This window comes from Phalaenopsis equestris, unplaced genomic scaffold (genome assembly GCF_001263595.1).
Source record: "Phalaenopsis equestris unplaced genomic scaffold, ASM126359v1 Scaffold233155, whole genome shotgun sequence".
NCBI lineage: Eukaryota > Viridiplantae > Streptophyta > Magnoliopsida > Asparagales > Orchidaceae > Phalaenopsis > Phalaenopsis equestris.
This window is the reverse complement of record NW_018251108.1, coordinates 8,470-14,401: the sequence shown is the minus strand read 5'-3', so window position 1 is coordinate 14,401 and position 5,932 is coordinate 8,470.

The window sequence follows — 5,932 nt, the reverse complement described above, 5'->3', positions numbered from 1 at the left end:
TATATATATATATATATATATTTATATATATATAATTAGAAAAATTTTATGAGTTTTGTCACACATTTAAGCTAATACAAACATTGAATGTACAAGGTGACTTTCAAACAAGGAATAATTTCACATAAATTCATTGGTGTTGAGAAAATTAGGGCGAAGAAAAACAGTAATCGACACAAATCCAGAAGAACACAGAGATTTAACGAGGTTCGGCAAAGATGCCTACGTCCTCGGGAGCAGAGCGGCGAGTTCCTTTCAATATTCAGAAAAGAGGTTTACAGAAATCAGAGATCCAACTCTCTCAAAGATCTAGAATTACAAACAGGTCTATTTATAATCCTAGAGTAAGCCCTACAGTACAATATGTAATTCCCAAATTACCCCTCTACCGTATAGCCCCAACTCATATAACGTAACTTCTCAATTTGGATAGATTCTTTCGCTCTGCTCCGCTCCGCTCCGTTTCACTTCGTTCCAGCGTCTGTCCCTATATGTTATATGAGTCATACCATAACAAATCTCCACCTTGGCGAATATCCAGCCCCTTAGGAGAAAAGATACCCGGGAGTTACGCCTGCACCAATGTGGGTTAGGCCATCATGCTTCTGCTGCGCCCTCGCTGATCTCAACCCACTAAATTCCAAGAGACACATCTCTTCAATTCCAAGAGACATCTCTTCATTCCAAGAGACTCCAAATCCTGGTATTATGAGTCATACCTAACAATTCTCCACCTTGGCGAATATCCAACCCTTTAGGAGAAAATCTCCACCTTGCGAATATTCAATCCCTTAGGAGAAAAAATCTCCACCTTGCGAATATCCTGTCCTTTAGGAGAAAATGTCCACTTTGTGGATATCCAGTCCCTTAGGAAAAATATCTCCACCTTGCGAATATTTTGTCCCTTAGGAGAAAATCTCCACCTTGCGAATATCCAGCCCCTTAGGAGAAATATATTATGGAGTTTCTTATGCATAAATGTGGGTTGAAGCACTTTTCCTGTTTGCGCCAGCACCTCGGCTAAACTGCCGTCCCGTGAGCGAAACCCTTCGCGAAATACCCACTGTTCGCGAATAATCTCGTCTACTTGCTCTCCAGCACCCTACCAAACTCCACCTGTCGCAAACTCTACCTGCGACGAACCGACGAACTTGCAAACTTAACTTCGCTGGTCGAACATCACCAAACTCTTCTGTTCGCAAATGCTCCTGTTCGCAGTAACTGCACACGAACTCATGTTCGCTAACTCCACCTTGCCTGATGCCGCGAAGGTTCATGAATTGTCGCGACGCCACCTCTACCGCGAACTCCCAGAAGCATAACTCGCTGAATTGCCGCAGTCCTTTATCCGAACTGCTTCGCACCTGTTCGTTCCCGCGAGACCGTCTGTCTTGCGAACAATCCGTAAAGTTTTATATTCTCCTACGCCATAGCCAAGATCCCTTCCTCCAGCCAAGAAAATTCAGAAAAATTTTCCAAATTTTCTTCTCTACAAGATTCTTTGTTGAGCCAGAAATTTTATTCACTTTGATCCTGCCAGAAATCACCGCAGATCCAACAATGGAAATCCACCAAAAGAAAATATTTTGTGGCTCCAGTAAATCAAAGAAAATCACATTCCAATTACTCTGCTCCGCTTTCCTTCCAAAATTTCCTCTGAACTTTCCTTTTCGGCGTCCTGAAATAGCTCCGTTGTTGTGCAAAATTTGAAGAATCTTCCAGATTTACTTCTTCGCAGCCTCCAGCAAAGAAAATCTTAATTAAGTTTCCTTAATTTAATATTCTCCTTAATCAAACATTTCCTTTCCTGCGTTCAAGCAAAATCAATCTAGGAGAAAATTCTAGAGAAATATCTCGTCTCCAAAAAAAATGAAGGCTCTCTTCACCAAAGGCAAAATGAAAATTCCTTATTTTAAGCCTCCAGGGAAGGAATCATTTCCTTAATTAAGGCTTCCAAGAAAAGAATTATTTTCCTAATTAAGTGTTCAGCAAAAGAATATTTCCACAAAGATTCCCTTTCCTATTTTCCTTTCCAATTTCACAGCAGCAGCAAAAGTAAAAACCGGAAATTTCTCCAGTTTTGATTTTCCTTCTCAGCAAAGGATTTGGAAATTCCCAGAAAATTCGCAATCAAATATTCCTTCTTCCTCCTGCTATATTTAGGAAATATCCCAACCTTCCTTTCGCGTAAGCCTTCCTCTTCCGGTCGCGCAAGAAGATCGCTCGGAGCAGCCGCCACCTTTCGGTCGCACTGGTCACCCGCCGAGCTCGCCTTGCCGCAGCGCGAATCCTTCTTCCCTACTTGCCGCGGAACCTGTTCGCTTGCGATCCACCTGTTCGTGCGATCCGTCCGTTTGCGAGAAAGCTGTCTTCCGCCTCCCGATCCGATCCTTCCGTTCGATCGCCAACGAGAAAGCTGTCTTCCGCCTCCTATATTCTGCAGTCACGAACCGAGTAACAGACCACCGAGTCGCGGAACTGCTCCTCTCCGGCAAATCTACGGCGAATCGGAATTGCTGCACCTTTCTTCTTGTTCTGCCGTAATTTTTCTTTTCTGTCCTCGAACCAGTCTCTGATACCACTTGTTGAGAAAATTAGGGCGAAGAAAAACAGTAATCGACACAAATCCAGAAGAGCACAGAGATTTAACGAGGTTCGGCAAAGATGCCTACGTTCTCGGGAGCAGAGCGGCGAGTTCCTTTCAATATTCAGAAAAGAAGTTTACAGAAATCAGAGATCCAACTCTCTCAAAGGTCTAGGATTACAAACAGGTCTATTTATAATCCTAGAGTAAGCCCTACAGTACAATATGTAATTCCCAAATTACCTCTGTACCGTATAGCCCCAACCCATATAACGTAACTTCTCGATTTGGATAGATTTTTTCGCTCCGCTCCGCTCCGCTTCGTTCCAGCGTCTGTCCCTATATGATATATGAGTCATACCATAACAAACTTTTTTTAAATTATGTTGTCTTCTTTTTTGAGATTTAATATTTAAAAAACTCATCATAATTTTTAATTGAAATGTTAAATTTTTTTAATAATAATTTTATTTGAGATACTATATCTAGCAAACACATGATAAAACAATTTCAAAATTTAGCATTCATATGTTTCATCCACTTTTTATTTTTCTCTCCATAAGCTTTTCATTAATAAAATAATATAAGATTAAATAGATAGGAAATAGAAGAGAATATTAGTTTAAAAGTAAACCATCCACTTTTTAAATATCTTAGAATGATTATTCTTCTCTCATTTCTATAATTCCTGAATAAAAAAATTAAATAATATTTCAAATTACAGTATTTTTATGCACATTCATTTATCATTTTCTCTCTCCTTCATTTTTCTATTTTTTTTTTTATGTAATATATAGCGTATTAGGAGGTTAAATATCTTAGAAAGCCGAATGCATGCCCTGCCCCGCGTGCGACTCTTTGCACAAAAAAAATAACGCGTGTCGCGGCGTTTATGAAACGCTCGTCAAACGCACCAAAATAAGCTGCCCCAAACGGGCTCCAAATCACTTGGATGATGCCACTTGATTCATAATGGAAAGGGTTAGCTTTTAAAGATAAATAAGGATGCCGAAAAGGTAAAGAATATTAAGCTCTAAAAATTTAATAATTAAATTAGGTTAATTAATCAAATTACATTTAAATCCATGTAATTTATATGTGGATCCCCTTTCTATCTCTTTGTAAGGTAACTCACATGAATAATGGTCTCCTATTCTTTTTGTTTGTTTCTATGAATGTCAAGTGTGCAAATTTCTTGCTATATTGTTACAACATAAATATTGTGAATCACAATCACAATGCTGATGAGATAAGTCTGAGAAAAAGAGAGGTATTTCAACATCACTCCTCAATAAATATGCCTTAAGAAATGCTTTCTATAATGAGTGAGACTCCATAATTATCTTTATTATTTTATGGAGAGTTGTGAATTGCTCTAATGTTGATTGTTTTGAAAATTCAAAAAAAAAGGATGAATTATAGCTTGATGGAGAAGGTTTGCTTTTATAAATCATTACAAGTGGCATCATGTCTTTGTATTAAGATATCAATAGATTAGTTTGGTTTGAAACAATCAATGGTACCACAATTATGGCTATGAAATTTTGTGAACGTCTGTTTGGGGCAGAAGTCATGATTTTCAAATATTAAATTTCTCTGAAACAGACATCTAGCCTTTATTATTATTATTATTATTATTATTATTATAAGGTGATGGATCATCTGTCACACCTTTGATTTAGAAGTTGCAGTGTATCCTGATGACTCATAATGCAATAAAATCATGTACGTCAACTTAAATATTTGAAGTGAAGATCATACTAAATCAATGTTGTATCAATAAGAGAGATTCACGTACAAGTAATTATAAATATAGAGAGTAAGCAGGAAAAAAAAACTAATATTTTATTTCCTTAATAGAAATCAATATGAGTACAACAAATAATTAAGAAAAAAATTAATAAAGAAAGAAAGTAGAAGCAATAAATATATAAGGAAATTTACCTAAACCCACTAAAAATATAAGAACTACAACATAAACTCAAAATTACAAAATGAGATTCTATTGCTAACATATTTACCGTTGTGATGATGGTTCATAAACCATCCAAGCCAAACTTGGAAAAACTATATCAACTATTATTCATTAAAACATTGTATAAACTGAAAATGCTAACGTAAATCTCAAGGAGATTGATTGGCTAGGAATGGAGACTCGGACGATCAAAGTTCAAAGTCAAAGAATTGATGTCAACCATTACGACAAACAGTCGACCGACAGAACACGCTACCGAGATAAAGCGACCGAACAATCGAAAGACTTTGATCGCTCGACTAGATCTAATGAGGAAACAACCTGATGTACAAATCGGTCGACTCTGTCGTTCAAACCCGGAAAGTCAAGTGGTCAACAAATATTATATTTCCTTGTACTTTAGTGTAATTATCATCGGATTGGATTCAGTTATTTGGGCGGTTATTATATTTGTTTCCTCCTTTATGTAACTATATTTTTGGACCCCTACTAGTAGGAGGTCACGACATGAATAAATGGACTCTCGACATTTTCTTTAGTATCTTGGTTGATGACCGACTTTTTGTAAATCAACAAATACAAGAATTTGATGGCGCTACTAGAAGATTTAATTTCCAACAACGGCGTCCAAAGACTTGATCGCGACTTTATAGATGTGTCTAATTTGATTAAGATGTATAAATATAATATTCAATAATGTTAAAGTCGAATTTGTCAACGCAAGTATACGTATCGCTCAATTAATATAGGGCTCTAATGGAGTCCTAGATATCGATCCCACAGAGAGTAGTTTAGAATTACGGACTAAGACCTTAGAAAAGCAAGACTTTAATCACAACAATGACGTTCAATTTGCTTATCTATCACTAATAGGCAATTGAAATAAATAGAAAATTTTAATAACTAATAAATAACTAATGATATAAAGTAGGGTTTAATTGTGATATTCAATATAAAGCATCCATCTCCTTGTCAAGAAATTATAGTGAATGGATAAAATGAATTAGTTTAATTTATATTGTGTCAAATAGGAGCATACCTATTATTTACCCTTTGGTCCAGGCATAAAGAACATTGACTAATCCTATGCTTGTTTACTGAATCTACGGCTAGGCTGGGAGGATATCAGCTCTCAATTCGGAGCTCCCACATTCCCCTCACCTGAGGGCTAACATCTACACTTCAGCACCCAAATAATAGGACCGAATTGGGGATTTTAGTCCGTCACTCTAAAATCTCCAATTCTACGCCTGATAATAATATTTCCCTATTTATTTGCACCCAACTTCCAAGGGCTTTGACCTCCCTGAATCTTGGATGTAATCTTCACTTTAGTTGTAAAACTCAACATATTTTAACAAATCAATTGGCCA